This window comes from Panulirus ornatus, chromosome 5 (genome assembly GCF_036320965.1).
Source record: "Panulirus ornatus isolate Po-2019 chromosome 5, ASM3632096v1, whole genome shotgun sequence".
Classification (NCBI taxonomy): Eukaryota; Metazoa; Arthropoda; class Malacostraca; order Decapoda; family Palinuridae; genus Panulirus; species Panulirus ornatus.
This window is the reverse complement of record NC_092228.1, coordinates 30,218,210-30,239,151: the sequence shown is the minus strand read 5'-3', so window position 1 is coordinate 30,239,151 and position 20,942 is coordinate 30,218,210. Positions and strand designations below refer to the sequence as shown.

The following is a 20,942-nucleotide window of genomic DNA, read 5'->3' as shown; positions in this document are numbered from 1 at the left end:
AACCACACTGCTCTTCCCCAATCTGATGCTCTGTACATGCCTTCACCCTCTCAATCAATACCCTCCCATATAATTTACCAGGAATACTCAACAAACTTATACCTCTGTAATTTGAGCACTCACTCTTATCCCCTTTGCCTTTGTACAATGGTACTATGCACGCATTCCGCCAATCCTCAGGCACCTCACCATGAGTCATACATACATTAGATAACCTTACCAACCAGTCAACAATACAGTTACTCCCTTTCTTAATAAACTGCACAGCAATACCATCCAAACCCGCTGCCTTGCCGGCTTTCATCTTCCGCAAAGCTTTTACTACCTCTTCTCTGTTTACCAAATCATTCTCCCTAACCCTCTCACTTCGCACAGCGCCTCGACCAAAATACCCTATATCTGCCACTCTATCATCAAACACATTCAACAAACTTTCAAAATACTCCATTTCCTTCTCACATCACCACTACTTGTTACCTCCCCATTAGCCCCCTTCACCGATATTCCCATTTGTTCTCTTGTCTTACGCATTTTATTTACCTCTTTCGAAAACTTCTTTTTATTCTCCCCAAAATTTAATGATACTCTCCTACCCTAACTCTCATTTGCCCTCTTTTTCACCTCTTGCACCTTTCTCTTGACCTCCTGCCTCTTTCTTTTATACATCTCCCAGTCATTTGCACTACTTTCCTGCAAAAATTGTCCAAACGCCTCTCTCTTCGCTTTCACTAAACATCTTACTTCTTCATCCCACCACTCGTTACCCTTTCTAATCTGCTCACCTCCCACCTTTTTCATGCCACAGGCACCTTTTGCGCAAGCCATCACTGCTTCCCTAAATACATTCCATTCCTCCCCCACTCCCCTTACGTTCTTTGTTCTCACCTTTTTCCATTCTGCACTTAATCTCTCCTGGTACTTCCTCACACAAGTCTCCTTTCCAAGCTCACTTACTCTCACCACTCTCTTCACCCCAACATTCTCTCTTCTTTTCTGAAAACCTCTACAAATATCAATCTTCGCCTCCAAGTGCTCATCAATTAACACGTAATCCAATAACGCTCTCTGGCCATCTCTCCTACTTACATACGTATACTTATGTATATCTCGCTTTTTAAACCAGGTATTCCCAATCATCAGTCCTTTTTCAGCGCATAAATCTACAAGCTCTTCACCATTTCCATTTACAACACTTAACACCCCATGTACACCAATTATTCCCTTAACTGCCACATTAATCACCTTTGCATTCAAATCACCCATCACTATAACCCGGTCTTGTGCATCAAAACTACTAACACACTCACTCAGCTGCTCCCAAAACACTTGCCTCTCATGATCTTTCTTCTCATGCCCAGGTGCATATGCACCAATAATCACCCATCTCTCTCCATCCACTTTCAGTTTTACCCATATCAATCTAGAGTTCACTTTTTTACATTTTTTCACATACTCCCACAACTCCTGCCTCAGGAGTAGTGCTACTCCTTCCTTATCTCTTGTCCTCTCACTAACCCCTGACTTTACTCCCAAGACATTCCCAAACCACTCTTCCCCTTTACCCTTGAGCTTCGTTTCACTCAGAGCCAAAACATCCAGGTTCCTTTCCTCAAACATACTACTTATCTTTTCTTTTTTCTCATCTTGGTTACATCCACACACATTTAGACACCCCAATCTGAGCCTTCGAGGAGGATGAGCACTCCCCGCGTGACTCCTTCTGTTTCCCCTTTTAGAAAGTTGAAAATACAATGAGGGGAAGGTTTCCAGCACCTGATGGTGTTACTGTACTGGAAAGCAACATTACAAGCACTGTTTTTTAGAACAAGTCTTAGATTATCTAAGTTGGGAGAATAGGGCAACACTAAACATTTAGACTTATCCTTATTTGTCACATCTTTGTAACAAGAAGCATAAAATGTCTTCCTAGCTTTCCAGTAAGCTTTGTTCACTAGCCAATAGAGATAATATACCTGTCTAAAGATACGTCATGTATGACTCCATTCATCTACCAGGCGTATGGGATCACATATCCTAACTCCTCTTCAAAACATAGACATAACTACAGACATTTGTACAGAAGGATCATGTCCTGAGGAATGATGAATGTAACTCTCACAGGTGGTAGGTTACCTGTACATCTGGAAGGACAGATGATCAAAGTCGCTCGTTATCAACACATCAAGGAAGGCCAGTTTGCCACCTTCTTCCCACTCCATCTTGAATGTCATGTTGGGCTGGAGGTTACTTATGTGATGAAGGAAAACATCATAATCTTGGGAGGATGAACACAAAGGCCACACATCATTCACACACACACACACACACACACACACACACACACACACACACACACATGCAAGCCTCTGTATCATTGCCAGTTTGCGTTATGTACGTCACATAGCGTCACGTGTGGCGGTGATAATGTATGGGTGGGCGTGACGGGAGAGCGTCACATGGTATGGTGGGATCCAGGCCATGATAACAGATGTTACATGTGACCCAGACCCGGGCCTGAGGCCGGTTATATATAGAGATACAGTTAGGTCTGTAACCTGACACACGCTACCACCACCATGAACCTCTTCTCCTGTATCATAATCCTCTTGGGTGAGTACACAGTACAGTAGTACATAGTACAGTAGAATACAGTACCTTAGTACAGAGTACAGTAGTACATAGTACAGTAGAATACAGTACCTTAGTACACAGCACAGTAGTACATAGTACAGTAGACTACAGTACCTTAGTACACAGTACAGTAGTACATAGTACAGTAGAATACAGTACCTTAGTACACAGTACAGTAGTACATAGTACAGTAGAATACAGTACCTTAGTACACAGTACAGTAGTACATAGTACAGTAGAATACAGTACCTTTGTACACAGTACAGTAGTACATAGTACAGTAGAATACAGTACCTTAGTACACAGTACAGTAGTACATAGTACAGTAGAATACAGTACCTTAGTACATAGTACAGTAGTACATAGTACAGTAGAATACAGTACCTTAGTACACAGTACAGTAGTACATAGTACAGTAGAATACAGTACCTTAGTACATAGTACAGTAGTACATAGTACAGTAGAATACAGTACCTTAGTACACAGTACAGTAGTACATAGCACAGTAGAATACAGTACCTTAGTACATAGTACAGTAGAACATAATCCTGAATAACACAGTACAGTAGTACACAGTACAGCAGTACATAAGAGATTAGCACACAATACAGAAGTACACAGTACAGTAGTACATAGTACAGTAGTAAACAATAGAGAAGTACATAGTACATTAGTATATAGTACAGTAGTACACAGTAAAGCAGTACATAAGAGATTAGCACACAATACAGAAGTACACAGTACAGTAGTACATAGTACAGTAGTAAACAATAGAGAAGTACATAGTACATTAGTATATAGTACAGTAGTACACAGTACAGCAGTACATAAGAGATTAGCACACAATACAGAAGTACACAGTACAGTAGTACATAGTACAGTAGTAAACAATAGAGAAGTACATAGTACATTAGTATATAGTACAGTAGTACACAGTACAGCAGTACACAAGAGATTAGCACACAATACAGAAGTACACAGTACAGTAGTACATAGTACAGTAGTAAACAATAGAGAAGTACATAGTACATTAGTATATAGTACAGTAGTACACAGTACAACAATACACAGTACCGCAGAACACAGTTTAAGTAGTACATAGTACAGTAGTGTATAGTACAGCGGTACACATTATAGTACTACACAGTACAGTAGTACACAGTACAGAAGTACACAGTACAATAGTACATATTACAGTAGTACACAGTAGAGTAGTTCACAATGCAGAAGTACCCAGTACAGTAATGAACAGTACAGCAGCACAAATTAAACTAGTAAGCATCAGAGAATTACAGAGTACAGCAGTACATACTGCAGTAAATAGTACAGTAGCGTACAGTACAGTAGGATACAGTACAGCAGTACAAAGTAGAGTAGTGCATAGTACGGCGGTACAGAGTACAGCAGTATACAGTAGAAGAGTACACAGCACAGTAGTACACAGTGCGGTGTGCCACAGTACACCATTACACAGCACAGGAGTACACATTAGAATTGTACACAGTAAAGCAATACACAGTACAGCTGTACACAGGACAGGAGTACACATTTCAGTTACACACAGTAAAGCAATACACAGTACAGCTGTACACAGCACATTAGTACACATTCCAGTTACACACAGTAAAGCAATACACAGTGCAGCTGTACACAGCACATTAGTACACTTTTTAGTTACACACAGTAAAGCAATACACAGTGCAGCTGTACACAGCACATTAGTACACATTCCAGTTACACACAGTAAAGCAATACACAGTGCAGCTGTACACAGCACATTAGTACACATTCCAGTTACACACAGTAAAGCAATACACAGTACAGCTGTACACAGTGGAGTAACACAGTAAAAAAATTAAGTGTTACAGTAGTACACAGTACAACAGTACAAAGCACGTAAATACACAGGTCAGTAGTACACAGTACAGTAGTGCACAGCACAGTAGTACAGAGTATAGTACTACATTACAGCAGTGCACAGTACAACATTACATATTACGGTAGGATTAGTGCAGCAGTACCAGTACAGAAGTACATAATAGAGCAGTAGACAGTAAAGCAGTACACAGTACAGCAGTACACAGTACAACAGTACACAGTACAGAAGGACATTGTACAGCAGTACACGTTACAGTAGTACACAGGAAAACAGTACCCAGTACAGAAGCACATGGTACAGCAGTCTACAATACAGCAGTACACATTACAGCAGTATACATTATAGCAGTACACATTAGAGCAGTACACAGTACAGCAGTACACAGTACAGCAGTACACAGTACAGCAGTACACATTACAGCAGTACACAGTACAGCAGTACACAGTACAGCAGTACACATTACAGCAGTACACAGTACAGCAGTACACAGTACAGCAGTACACAGTACAGCAGTACACATCAGCCAGAGGACAACAAGACTCTCCCACACATCGGCCAGGTCACAACAAGACTCTCCCACACATCAGCCAGGTCACAACAAGACTCTCCCACACATCAACCAGGTCACAACAAGACTCTCCCACACTTCAGCCAGGTCACAACAAGACTCTCCCACACATCAGCCAGGTCACAACAAGACTCTCCCACACATCAGCCAAGTCACAACAAGACTCTCCCACACATCAGCCAGGTCACAACAAGACTCTCCCACACATCAGCCAGGTCACAACAAGACTCTCCCACACATCAACCAGGTCACAACAAGACTCTCCCACACATCAGCCAGGTCACAACAAGACTCTCCCACACATCAGCCAGGTCACAACAAGACTCTCCCACACATCAGCCAGGTCACAACATGACTCTCCCACACATCAACCAGGTCACAACAAGACTCTCCCACACATCAGCCAGGTCACAACAAGACTCTCCCACACATCAGCCAGGTCACAACAAGACTCTCCCACACATCAGCCAGGTCACAACAAGACTCTCCCACACATCAGCCAGGTCACAACAAGACTCTCCCACACATCAGCCAGGTCACAACAAGACTCTCCCACACATCAACCAGGTCACAACAAGACTCTCCCACACATCAACCAGGTCACAACAAGACTCTCCCACACATCAGCCAGGTCACAACAAGACTCTCCCACACATCAGCCAGGTCACAACAAGACTCTCCCACATATCAGCCAGGTCACAACAAGACTATCCCACACATCAGCCAGGTCACAACAAGACTCTCCCACACATCAGCCAGGTCACAACAAGACTCTCCCACACATCAGCCAGGTCACAACAAGGCTCTCCCACACATCAGCCAGGTCACAACAAGACTCTCCCACACATCAGCCAGGTCACAACAAGACTCTCCCACACATCAGCCAAGTCACAACAAGACTCTCCCACACATCAGCCAGGTCACAACAAGACTCTCCCACACATCAGCCAGGTCACAACAAGACTCTCCCACACATCAGCCAGGTGACAACAAGACTCTCCCACACATCAGCCAGGTCACAACAAGACTCTCCCACACATCAGCCAGGTCACAACAAGACTCTCCCACACATCAGCCAGGTCACAACAAGACTCTCCCACACATCAGCCAGGTCACAACAAGACTCTCCCACACATCAGCCAGGTCACAACAAGACTCTCCCACACATCGGCCAGGTCACAACAAGACTCTCCCACACATCAGCCAGGTCACAACAAGACTCTCCCACACATCAGCCAGGTCACAACAAGACTCTCCCACACATCAGCCAGGTCACAACAAGACTCTCCCACACATCAGCCAGGTCACAACAAGACTCTCCCACACATCAGCCAGGTCACAACAAGACTCTCCCACACATCAGCCAGGTCACAACAAGACTCTCCCACACATCAGCCAGGTCACAACAAGACTCTCCCACACATCAGCCAGGTCACAACAAGACTCTCCCACACATCGGCCAGGTCACAACAAGACTCTCCCACACATCAGCCAGGTCACAACAAGACTCTCCCACACATCGGCCAGGTGACAACAAGACTCTCCCACACATCAGCCAGGTCACAACAAGACTCTCCCACACATCAGCCAGGTCACAACAAGACTCTCCCACACATCAGCCAGGTCACAACAAGACTCTCCCACACATCAGCCAGGTCACAACAAGACTCTCCCACACATCAGCCAGGTCACAACAAGACTCTCCCACACATCAGCCAGGTCACAACAAGACTCTCCCACACATCAGCCAGGTCACAACAAGACTCTCCCACACATCGGCCAGGTGACAACAAGACTCTCCCACATATCAGCCAGGTGACAACAAGACTCTCCCACACATCAGCCAGGTCACAACAAGACTCTCCCACACATCGGCCAGGTCACAACAAGACTCTCCCACACACCAGCCAGGTCACAACAAGACTCTCCCACACATCGGCCAGGTCACAACAAGACTCTCCCACACATCAGCCAGGTGACAACGAGACTCTCCCACATATCAGCCAGGTCACAACAAGACTCTCCCACACATCAGCCAGGTCACAACAAGACTCTCCCACACATCAGCAAGGTCACAACAAGACTCTCCCACACATCAGCCAGGTCACAACAAGACTCTCCCACACATCGGCCAGGTCACAACAAGACTCTCCCACACATCAGCCAGGTCACAACAAGACTCTCCCACACATCAGCCAGGTCACAACAAGACTCTCCCACACATCAGCCAGGTCACAACAAGACTCTCCCACACATCAGCCAGGTCACAACAAGACTCTCCCACATATCAGCCAGGTCACAACAAGACTCTCCCACACATCAACCAGGTCACAACAAGACTCTCCCACATATCAGCCAGGTCACAACAAGACTCTCCCACACATCAGCCAGGTCACAACAAGACTCTCTCACACATCAGCCAGGTGACAACAAGACTCTCCCACACATCAGCCAGGTCACAACAAGACTCTCCCACACATCAGCCAGGTCACAACAAGACTCTCCCACACATCAGCCAGGTCACAACAAGACTCTCCCACATATCAGCCAGGTCACAACAAGACTCTCCCACACATCAACCAGGTCACAACAAGACTCTCCCACACATCAGCCAGGTCACAACAAGACTCTCCCACACATCAGCCAGGTCACAACAAGACTCTCCCACACATCAACCAGGTCACAACAAGACTCTCCCTTACATCAGCCAGGTCACAACAAGGTCATCAGGAACTGATTCCTGAGATCAATTGCTAGTTAGACTGGTCAACCTGACAGTATGGTTCATCATTCAAGGTTCAGTCAGGTTATCACCTAACTGTGCCTCTAGATCAGTCAAGGTTCAGTCAGGTCATCCACTAACTGTACCACTAGAGCAGTCAAGGTTCAGTCAGGTTATCCACTAACTGTAACACTAGATCAGTCAAGGTTCAGTCAGGTCATCCACTAACTGTACCACTAGAGCAGTCAAGGTTCAGTCAGGTTATCCACTAACTGTAACACTAGATCAGTCAAGGTTCAGTCAGGTCACCCCTTAACTATTCCATTAAATCAGTCAAGGTTCAGTCAGGTTATCCACTAACTGTACCACTAGATCAGTCAAGGTTCAGTCAGGTCATCTACTAACTGTACCACTAGATCATTCAAGGTTCAATCAGGTCATCCAGTAACTGTAACTCTAGAGCAGTCAAGGTTCAGTCAGGTCATCCACTAACTGTACCACTAGAGCAGTCAAGGTTCAGTCAGGTCATCTACTAACTGTACCACTAGATCAGTCAAGGTTCAATCAGGTCATCCACTAACTGTACCACTAGATCAGTCAAGGTTCAGTCAGGTCATCTACTAACTGTACCACTAGATCAGTCAAGGTTCAGTCAGGTTATCCACTAACTGTAACACTAGATCAGTCAAGGTTCACTCAGGTTATCCACTAACTGTACCACTAGATCAGTCAAGGTTCAGTTAGGTCATCCACTAACTGTACCACTAGATCAGTCAAGGTTCAGTTAGGTCATCCACTAACTGTACCACTAGATCAGTCAAGGTTCAGTCAGGTTACCCACTAACTGTACCACTAGAGCAGTCAAGGTTCAATCAGGTCATCCACTAACTGTAACACTAGAGCAGTCAAGGTTCAGTCAGGTCATCTACTAACTGTACCACTAGAGCAGTCAAGGTTCAGTCAGGTCATCCACTAACTGTACCACTAGAGCAGTCAAGGTTCAGTCAGGTCATCTACTAACTGTACCACTAGATCAGTTAAGGTTCAATCAGGTCATCCACTAACTGTACCACTAGATCAGTCAAGGTTCAGTCAGGTCATCCACTAACTGTACCACTAGATCAGTCAAAGTTCAGTCAGGTCATCTACTAACTGTACCACTAGATCAGTCAAGGTTCAATCAGGTCATCCACTAACTGTACCACTAGATCAGTCAAGGTTCAGTCAGGTCATCTACTAACTGTACCACTAGATCAGTCAAGGTTCGGTCAGGTCATCCACTAACTGTATCACTAGAGCAGTCAAGGTTCAGTCAGATTATCCTCTAACTGTACCACTAGATCAGTCAAGGATCAGTCAGATCATCCACTAACTGTACCACTAGAGCAGTCAAGGTTCAGTCAGATCATCCACTAACTGTACCACTAGATCAGTCAAGGTTCAGTCAGGTCATCCACTAACTGTACCACTAGATCAGTCAAGGTTCAGTTAAGTCATCTACTAACTGTACCACTAGGTCAGTCAAGGTTCAATCAGGTCATCTACTAACTGTACCACTAGATCAGTCAAGGTTCAGTCAGGTCATCTACTAACTGTACCACTAGATCAGTCAAGGTTCAGTCAGGTCATCAACTAACTGTACCACTAGATCAGTCAAGGATCAGTCAGATCATCCACTAACTGTACCACTAGATCAGTCAAGGTTCAGTCAGGTCATCCACTAACTGTACCACTAGCTCAGTCAAGGTTCAGTCAGGTCATCCACTAACTGTACCACTAGATCAGTCAAGGTTCAGTCAGGTTATCCACTAACTGTACCACGAGATCAGTCAAGGTTCAGTCAGGTCATCCACTAACTGTACCACTAGATCAGTCAAAGTTCAGTCAGGTCATCCACTAACTGCACCACTAGATCAGTCAAGGTTCAGTCAGATCATCCATTAACTGTACCACTAGATCAGTCAAGGTTCAGTCAGATCATCCACTAACTGTACCACTAGATCAGTCAAGGTTCAGTCAGGTCATCCACTAACTGTACCACTAGATCAGTCAAGGTTCAGTCAGGTCACCCACTAACTGTACCACTAGATCAGTCAAGGTTCAGTCAGGTCATCCACTAACTGTACCACTAGATCAGTCAAGGTTCAGTCAGGTCATCTACTAACTGTACCACTAGATCAGTCAAGGTTCAGTCAGGTCATCCACTAACTGTACCACTAGATCAGTCAAGGTTCAGTCAGATCATCCACTAACTGTACCACTAGATCAGTCAAGGTTCAGTCAGATCATCCACTAACCGTACCACTAGATCAGTCAAGGTTCAGTCAGGTCATCCACTAACTGTACCACTAGATCAGTCAAGGTTCAGTCAGGTTATCCACTAACTGTACCACTAGATCAGTCAAGGTTCAGTCAGGTTATCCACTAACAGTGTCCACATCTCCCAGCAGGAGCAGCAGCTGCAGGAGCTGGAGCCAGCACCACTACAGCACAGCTGGTCCAGGAGACGGTCTACAACGGTGAGGCAAACTTGGTTTTGTTACACAGATGACTGAAGTTTTGATGTTACACAGATGACTGAAGTTTTCATGTTACACAGATGACTGAAGTTTTGATGTTACACAGATGACTGAAGTTTTCATGTTACACAGATGACTGAAGTTTTGATGTTACACAGATGACTGAAGTTTTCATGTTACACAGATGACTGAAGTTTTGATGTTACACAGATGACTGAAGTTTTGATGTTACACAGATGACTGAAGTTTTCATGTTACACAGATGACTGAAGTTTTGATGTTACACAGATGACTGAAGTTTTCATGTTACACAGATGACTGAAGTTTTGATATTACACAGATGACTAAAGTTTTGATGTTACACAGATGACTGAAGTTAGATGTTACACAGATGACTGAAGTTTTCATGTTACACAGATGACTAAAGTTTTCATGTTACACAGATGACTGAAGTTTTCATGTTACACAGATGACTGAAGTTATAATGTTACACAGATGACTGAAGTTTTCATGTTACACATATGACTGAAGTTTTGATGTTACACAGATGACTGAAGTTTTCATGTTACACAGATGACTGAAGTTTTCATGTTACACAGATGACTGAAGTTTTGATGTTACACAGATGACTGAAGTTTTGATGTTACACAGATGACTGAAGTTTTCATGTTACACAGATGACTGAAGTTTTGATGTTACACAGATGACAAGTTTTCATGTTACACAGATGACTGAAGTTTTGATGTTACACAGATGACTGAAGTCTTCATGTTACACAGATGACTGAAGTTTTCATGTTACACAGATGACTGAAGTTTTCATGTTACACAGATGACTGAAGTTTTGATGTTACACAGATGACTGAAGTTTTCATGTTACACAGATGACTGAAGTTTTCATGTTACACAGATGACTGAAGTTTTGATGTTACACAGATGACTGAAGTTTTCATGTTACACAGATGACTGAAGTTTTGATGTTACACAGATGACTGAAGTTTTCATGTTACACAGATGACTGAAGTTTTGATGTTACACAGATGACTGAAGTTTTCATGTTACACAGATGACTGAAGTTTTCATGTTACACAGATGACTGAAGTTTTGATGTTACACAGATGACTGAAGTTTTGATGTTACACAGATGACTGAAGTTTTCATGTTACACAGATGACTGAAGTTTTGATGTTACACAGATGACTGAAGTTTTGATGCTACACAGATGACTGAAGTTTTGATGTTACACAGATGACTGAAGTTTTGATGTTACACATATGACTGAAGTTTTGATGTTACACAGATGACTGAAGTTTTGATGTTACACAGATGACTGAAGTTTTGATGTTACACAGATGACTGAAGTTTTGATGTTACACAGATGACTGAAGTTTTCATGTTACACAGATGACTGAAGTTTTGATGTTACACAGATGACTGAAGTTTTGATGTTACACAGATGACTGAAGTTTTCATGTTACACAGATGACTGAGGTTTTGATGTTACACAGATTACTGAAGTTTTGATGTTACACATATGACTGAAGTTTTCATGTTACACAGGTGACTGAAGTTTTGATGTTACACAGATGACTGAAGTTTTGATGTTACACAGATGACTGAAGTTTTCATGTTACACAGATGACTGAAGCTTTGATGTTACACAGATGACTGAAGTTTTCATGTTACACAGATGACTGAAGTTTTGATGCTACACAGATGACTGAAGTTTTGATGTTACACAGATGACTGAAGTTTTGATGTTACACAGATGACTGAAGTTTTGATGCTACACAGATGACTGAAGTTTTGATGCTACACAGATGACTGAAGTTTTGATGTTACACAGATGACTGAAGTTTTGATGCTACACAGATGACTGAAGTTTTGATGCTACACAGATGACTGAAGTTTTGATGTTACACAGATGACTGAAGTTTTGATGTTACACAGATGACTGAAGTTTTGATGTTACACAGATGACTGAAGTTTTCATGTTACACAGATGACTGAAGTTTTGATGTTACACAGATGACTGAAGTTTTCATGTTACACAGATGACTGAAGTTTTGATGTTACACAGATGACTGAAGTTTTGATGCTACACAGATGACTGAAGTTTTGATGTTACACAGATGACTGAAGTTTTGATGCTACACAGATGACTGAAGTTTTGATGCTACACAGATGACTGAAGTTTTCATGTTACACAGATGACTGAAGTTTTGATGTTACACAGATGACTGAAGTTTTCATGTTACACAGATGACTGAAGTTTTCATGTTACACAGATGACTGAAGTTTTCATGTTACACAGATGACTGAAGTTTTGATGTTACACAGATGACTGAAGTTTTGATGTTACACAGATGACTGAAGTTTTGATGTTACACAGATGACTGAAGTTTTGATGATTCCTTCATGAAAAGTTTGTCATCTTTGACCCCTTCATTACCATATATGTATGGACTTATCAAAACACATAAACAGAATTTTCCAGCAAGACCTATAGTGAGTTCAGTAGGCTCCATCACATATAAATTGTCAAAATGGTTAGTTTCCTTATCAAGCCCTTTAGTGGGTAAGATATCAAATTCTAATATCATGAACAATGTAGATTTAGTCAACAAGCTTAATAATATCAATATTAATTTTGATTTCAAACTAGTTAGCTTTGATGTTTCCTCACATTTCACTAAAGTTCCAGTTGATGATCTTTTAGAATATTCATTTGATGTCTTGGATGATATTCATTTACCTTTTTCAAAGTCTCTTTTTATTGAATTGATAAAATTGTGTATAAAAACCTGTGTATTTCAATTTAATGGAGATTATTATGCTCAAAAATTTTGGTATGGCAATGGATAACCTTTATATGAAATATTTTTGAAATTACTGAAGGATATCTTACCTTCTAATGCAATTTGGTTTAGGTATGTAGATGATGTTTCTTTGTGTTTGGCCAACAAATGAAAATTTACAAATATTTCTCCCCTTACTTAACAATTTAGTACCTTCCATCATATTTACTGTAGAAAATGAAAATAATGGTATGTTACCATTTTTAGATTGCATGATCCATAGACAAGGAAACAAGTTTAAGTTTAGCATATACAGAAAACCCACCAATGTATGTTCATATATCCATTATTACTCATCTCAACATGACAGAGTTAGATTATCATCATTTCAATATATGTTCCTTAGGGCATTACGTATTTGCAGTCCAGAGTTTATTGATGATGAGTTTGAGAAGATATATTCTATTGGATCTAAGTTAAAGTACCCTAGATCTTTCATTGATAAATCTCTTAAGTTAGCAAAGAAATCATTTTATAGAGTTGAGCCCAAACCTTCCATTGACACCAAGAATCTTTTAGTTCTCCCTTTTAATAATAATTTTACTTTACTTTACATGTTGCTTAAATCCTTTAATGTAAATGTTGCCTTTAGCAACAATAATACTATAAAGAATATCTTAATCAGGAATTCACCAGAAAATTCTCCTGGATGCATCTATAAAGTGCCATGTAGAAATTGTGATAAGTTTTATGTTGGGCAGACTGGCAAGGATCTTTCTGTTAGACTTAAGCAAAATATAGTACATATATCTTCTATAATAATGCCTGTAGTTACGTCTATATTTCTAAAAGAACTTGGGATATATGATCCCATACGCCTGGTGGATGAATGAAGTCATATAAGACGTATCTTAAAGCAGTTATATTATCCCAATTGGTTTGTGAACCAAGCTTACTGGAGACCTGGAAAGACATTTCATGTTTCCTGCAACGAAAATGTGACAAATAAGAATAAGTCTAAATGTTTAGTGTCGTCCTCTTCTCCCAACTTAGATAATCTGAGACATGTTGTAGACCCAGGTCATGTTGTGAGACATGTTGTAGACCCAGGTCATGTTGTGAGACATGTTGTAGTCCCAGGTCATGTTGTGAGACATGTTGTAGACCCTGGTCTTGTAGTGTTGTTATCCAGGACAACAACACCATCAGCAGGACCTTCACTGACAGTAGACCACAACTTGCACACTGGGCTGGGCTGGGCTGGGCTCGGTGCTCAGCTCCGGGTCCGTCCGTCCAGCTGCTGCTGCTGCTGCTGGTGTGAACTCATGATGATCCGGTGTATATTGTTTACACACGAAACCATCAGAACCTGACCTGGCTCATGTGGTGAGATGAACTCATTCATCACGACGGGTTTCATCGTCGTACACACACACACACACACACACACACACTCTCTCTCTCTCTCTCTCTCTCTCTCTCTCTCTCTCTCTCTCTCTCTCTCTCTCTCTCTCTCTCTCTCTCTCTCTCTCTCTCTCTCTCTCTCTCTCTCGTTTCAACTTCTAAAAGTGGAAACAGAAGAAGAAGTAGAAGTCACGCGGGGAGTGCTCATCCTCCTCGAAGGCTCAGATTGGGGTGTCTAAATGTGTGTGGATGTAACCAAGATGAGAAAAAAGAAAAGATAAGTAGTATGTTTGAGGAAAGGAACCTGGATGTTTTGGCTCTGAGTGAAACGAAGCTCAAGGGTAAAGGGGAAGAGTGGTTTAGGAATGTCTTGGGAGTAAAGTCAGGGGTTAGTGAGAGGACAAGAGATAAGGAAGGAGTAGCACTACTCCTGAGGCAGGAGTTGTGGGAGTATGTGAAAAAATGTAAAAAAAGTGAACTCTAGATTGATATGGGTAAAACTGAAAGTGGATGGAGAGAGATGGGTGATTATTGGTGCATATGCACCTGGGCATGAGAAGAAAGATCATGAGAGGCAAGTGTTTTGGGAGCAGCTGAATGAGTGTGTTAGTGGTTTTGATGCACAAGACCGGGTTATAGTGATGGGTGATTTGAATGCAAAGGTGAGTAATGTGGCAGTTGAAGGTGTAATTACTGAACATGGGGGTATCTATTGGTGTACATGGGGTATCTATCGGTGTACATGGGGTATCTATTGGTGTACATGTGGTATCTATTGGTGTACATGGGGGTATCTATTGGTGTACAAGGGGTATCTATCGGTGTACATGGGGTATCTATTGGTGTACATGTGGTATCTATTGCTGTAAATGGGGTATCTATTGGTGTACATGGGGTATCTATTGGTGTAAATGGGGTATCTATTGGTGTTCATGGGGTATCTATTGGTATACATGGGGTATCTATTGGTGTACATGTGGTATCTATTGGTGTACATGGGGGTATCTATTGGTGTACATGGGGGTATCTATTGGTGTACATGGGGTATCTATCGGTGTACATGGGGGTATCTATTGGTGTACATGTGGTATCTATTGGTGTACATGGGGTATCTATTGGTGTAAATGGGGTATCTATTGGTGTTCATGGGGGTATCTATTGGTGTACATGGGGTATCTATTGGTGTACATGGGGTATCTATTGGTGTACATGGGGTATCTATTGGTGTACATGGGGTATCTATTGGTGTACATGGGGTATCTATTGGTGTAAATGGGGTATCTATTGGTGTTCATGGGGGTATCTATTGGTGTACATGGGGTATCTATTGGTGTACATGGGGTATCTATTGGTGTACATGGGGTATCTATTGGTGTACATGGGGTATCTATTGGTGTACATGGGGTATCTATTGGTGTACATGGGGTATCTATTGGTGTACATGGGGTATCTATTGGTGTACATGGGGTATCTATTGGTGTACATGGGGTATCTATTGGTGTACATGGGGTATCTATTGGTGTACATGGGGTATCTATTGGTGTACATGGGGTATCTATTGGTGTACATGGGGTATCTATTGGTGTACATGGGGTATCTATTGGTGTACATGGGGTATCTATTGGTGTACATGGGGTATCTATTGGTGTACATGGGGGTATCTATTGGTGTACATGGGGTATCTATTGGTGTACATGGGGTATCTATTGGTGTACATGGGGTATCTATTGGTGTACATGGGGTATCTATTGGTGTACATGGGGTATCTATTGGTGTACATGGGGTATCTATTGGTGTACATGGGGTATCTATTGGTGTACATGGGGTATCTATTGGTGTACATGGGGTATCTATTGGTGTACATGGGGTATCTATTGGTGTACATGGGGTATCTATTGGTGTACATGGGGGTATCTATTGGTGTACATGGGGTATCTATTGGTGTACATGGGGTATCTATTGGTGTACATGGGGTATCTATTGGTGTACATGGGGGTATCTATTGGTGTACATGGGGTATCTATTGGTGTACATGGGGGTATCTATTGGTGTACATGGGGGTATCTATTGGTGTACATGGGGTATCTATTGGTGTACATGGGGTATCTATTGGTGTACATGGGGTATCTATTGGTGTACATGGGGGTATCTATTGGTGTACATGGGGTATCTATTGGTGTACATGGGGTATCTATTGGTGTACATGGGGTATCTATTGGTGTACATGGGGTATCTATTGGTGTACATGGGGTATCTATTGGTGTACATGGGGTATCTATTGGTGTACATGGGGTATCTATTGGTGTACATGGGGGTATCTATTGGTGTACATGGGGTATCTATTGGTGTACATGGGGTATCTATTGGTGTACATGGGGTATCTATTGGTGTACATGGGGGTATCTATTGGTGTACATGGGGGTATCTATTGGTGTACATGGGGTATCTATTGGTGTACATGGGGTATCTATTGGTGTACATGGGGTATCTATTGGTGTACATGGGGTATCTATTGGTGTACATGGGGTATCTATTGGTGTACATGGGGTATCTATTGGTGTACATGGGGGTATCTATTGGTGTACATGGGGGTATCTATTGGTGTACATGGGGTATCTATTGGTGTACATGGGGTATCTATTGGTGTACATGGGGTATCTATTGGTGTACATGGGGTATCTATTGGTGTACATGGGGTATCTATTGGTGTACATGGGGTATCTATTGGTGTACATGGGGGTATCTATTGGTGTACATGGGGGTATCTATTGGTGTACATGGGGTATCTATTGGTGTACATGGGGTATCTATTGGTGTACATGGGGTATCTATTGGTGTACATGGGGTATCTATTGGTGTACATGAGGGTATCTATTGGTGTACATGGGGTATCTATTGGTGTACATGGGGTATCTATTGGTGTACATGGGGTATCTATTGGTGTACATTGGGGTATCTATTGGTGTACATGGGGTATCTGTTGGTGTGCATGGGGTATCTATTGGTGTACATGGGGTATCTATTGGTGTGCATGGGGTATCTATTGGTGTACATGGGGTATCTATTGGTGTACATGGAGTATCTATTGGTGTACATGGGGTATCTATTGGTGTACATGGGGTATCTATTGGTGTACATGGGGGTATCTATTGGTGTACATGGGGGTATCTATTGGTGTACATGGGGTATCTATTGGTGTACATGGGGTATCTATTGGTGTACATGGGGGTATCTATTGGTGTACATGGGGTATCTATTGGTGTACATGGGGTATCTATTGGTGTACATGGGGTATCTATTGGTGTACATGGGGTATCTATTGGTGTACATGGGGGTATCTATTGGTGTACATGGGGGTATCTATTGGTGTACATGGGGGTATCTATTGGTGTACATGGACATAGTGAAGATCTTGTAGAGTCGTATGCTGGCAGTAAACTGTGCACATCTGGTATCATAAGAGGACCACACAGGTGGGGGCCTGTGTGGTGTAGCGTTCCTGACCATGACGCATTCACGGGCCACCAGCCAGGGTCCAGCATGGCATAGGTTCGAATCCTGGTTATGGCAGTCGGTCTACGGTCAATCCAGCTGTTCATCCTTCCTTTGGGGATGGTCGATAAAATGGGTACCTGGCTCAGGTTAGGATATATATATGTATATATATATATATATATATATATATATATATATATATATATATATATATATATATATATATATATATATATATATATATTTATATATATATATATATATATATATATATATAAATATATATATATATATATATATATATATATATATATATATATATATATATATATATATATATATATATATATATTCTTTCTTTTTCTTTCATACTATTCGCCATTTCCCGCTTCAGCGAGGTAGCGTTAAGAACAGAGGACTGGGCCTCTGAGGAAACATCTTCATCCAGCCCCCTTCTCTGTTCCTTCCTTTGGGAAAAAAAAAAAAAAAAAGAGAAGGGAGGATTTCCAGCCCCCTCTCCCTTCCCTTTTAGTCGCCTTCTACGACACGCAGGGAATACGTGGGAAGTATTCTTTCTCCCCTATATATATATATATATATATATATATATATATATATATATATATATATATATATATATATATATATATATATATATGTATATATATATATATATATATATATATATATATATATATATATATATATATATATATATATATATATATGGCTTTGGTTAAGACTGGATACTGGCCGTAGGAAAGATGGTAAGTGGCAACCGTTGGATGACATACTATTTGATAGGCGTGTCAAAGAGACATTTGGACGTAAACGTGTTGAGACGGGCAGCTGGTAGGATGCCTAAGCATTAACTGATGCAAACAAGGTTAAGATTTGTAAGAGGTTTGGGTAAAGAGGAAGTTGTATGAGTGAGAAAAGGGTAGTGAAAGTGAGTGAACTTGGAAATTGGAGATGTGTATCATAGAATGGCAAAAGGTGAGAGCAAATGACGTAAGGGGAATGGGTGAGCAATGGGATGTATTTAGGGAAGCAGTGATGGCTTGTGCAAAAGATGCTTGTGGCACGAGAAGCGTGGGAGGTGGGCAGATTAGAAAGGGTAGTGAGTGGTGGGATGAAGAAGTAAAGTTGTTATTGAAAGAGAAAAGAAAGTTGTATGAGCGATACTTACAGGAAAGGAGTGCAAATGATAGGGAGATGTATAACAGAAAGTGGCAGGAGGTCAAGAGGAAGGTGTGGGGGTTGAAAAAGAGGGCAAATGAGAGTTGGGGTGAGAGAGTATCATTAAACTTTAGGGACAGTAATAAGATATTTTGGAAGGAGTTAAATAACATGTGTAAGACAAGGGAACAAATGGGAACTTCAGTGAAGGGGGCTAATGGGGAGGAGATAACAAGTAGTGGTGATGTGAGAAGGAGATGGAGTGAGTATTTTGAAGGTTTATTGAATGTGTCTGATGATAGAGTGGCAGATATAGGGTGTTTTGGTCGAGGTGGTGTGCAAAGTGAGAGGGTTAGGGAGAATGGTTTGGTTAAGAGAGAAGAAGTAGTGAAAGATTTGCGGAAGATGAAATCCTGCAAGGCGGCGGGTTTGGATGGTATTGCACTTGAATGATTAAGAAAGAGGGTGACTGTGTTGTTTACTGGTTGGTAAGGATATTCATTGTATGTATGACTCATGGTGAGGTGCCTGATGATTGGCGGAATGCGTGCATAGTGCCATTGTACAAAGGCAAAGGGGATAAGAGTGAGTGCTCAAATTACAGAGGTATAAGTTTGTTGAGTATTCCTGGTAAATTATATGGGAGGGTATTGATTGAGAGGGTGAAGGCATGTACAGAGCATCAGATTGGGGAAGAGCAGTGTGGTTTCAGAAGTGGTAGAGGATGTGTGGATCAGGTGTTTGCTTTGAAGAATGTATGTGAGAAATAGGATTGTCATGAGAATATCTACGGGTGTGCAGAGAGCATATGTTAGGGTTGACAGCTATGCCACATGGTAGGTCATACGAATATGGATAGTGTGAGCAAAGCTACTGAAAACAGTGAGTAGTTTAGATCAATGGTGTAAAGCTTGTGTGCGAGTAGGTAGAGAGGACGGTGAGTGGTTGCTGGTGAAGTCTGGTCTCCGGTACAGTTGTGTGATGTCACTATGTGTTCAATATGTTCAGGGTTGAGGTGGTGAGGGGGGGGGGGGCTACATTACCAGGGTCTTGGGTAGTGTAGGGGTGTCGAGAGTGTGGGGGGGGGGTTATGATAAGTGATCCGGTTGTTAATGTTCATGACACAACATTGGTGGACGACACGATGCGGAAACTGTACAATCTGGCATTACCTGAGCTGCCATGGGTGCCTTTGGGTGTCTCATGTGGCTTACACACCTGTTCATGCAAGACTTTTCTTCAGTAATTATAACTTTAGTTATACATAAGAAGAACAACATCTGAAGCCATGATAATATTATGTGAGTCAACCTCGTCTCCCAACACAGGCACACAGTGCGCAACGCCCTACCAGGAGGTCGGAGGAAAATGCATCTATATCGACGTGTTCACCTACGGGAATTGGCAACAATGTCGGAACTTCTGCGTGTCCCTAGGAGGAGACTTGATCAAAGTGGACACTGGAAACTTCTTCTCTGACATTATTCGCTACCTGCACCAGAATGGTGGGTTGTGATCATGGTTGTATGTCTCCTGCTGTGTTGTGTCCCACTACTCTGGTTGTGATCATGGTTGTATGTCTCCTGCTGTGTTGTGTCCCACTACACTGGTTGTGATCAGGGTTGTATGTCTCATGCTCTGTTGTGTCCCACTACACTGGTTGTGATCATGGTTGTATGTCTCCTGCTGTGTTGTGTCCCACTACTCTGATTGTGATCATGGTTGTATGTCTCCTGCTGTGTTGTGTC

The 20,942-nt window shown here is 42.0% G+C and overlaps 1 long non-coding RNA gene across 1 annotated transcript; it reads left to right on the top strand.

Moving 5' to 3' along the window:
* Window positions 1–2,561: 2,561 nt before the first annotated feature.
* LOC139746840 (uncharacterized) lies at window positions 2,562–20,695 on the top strand. Its single transcript, XR_011712240.1, has 3 exons — window positions 2,562–2,610; window positions 10,248–10,319; window positions 20,523–20,695. It is a non-coding gene; the product is annotated as an uncharacterized lncRNA (long non-coding RNA).
* The last annotated feature ends 247 nt before the right edge of the window (window positions 20,696–20,942 follow it).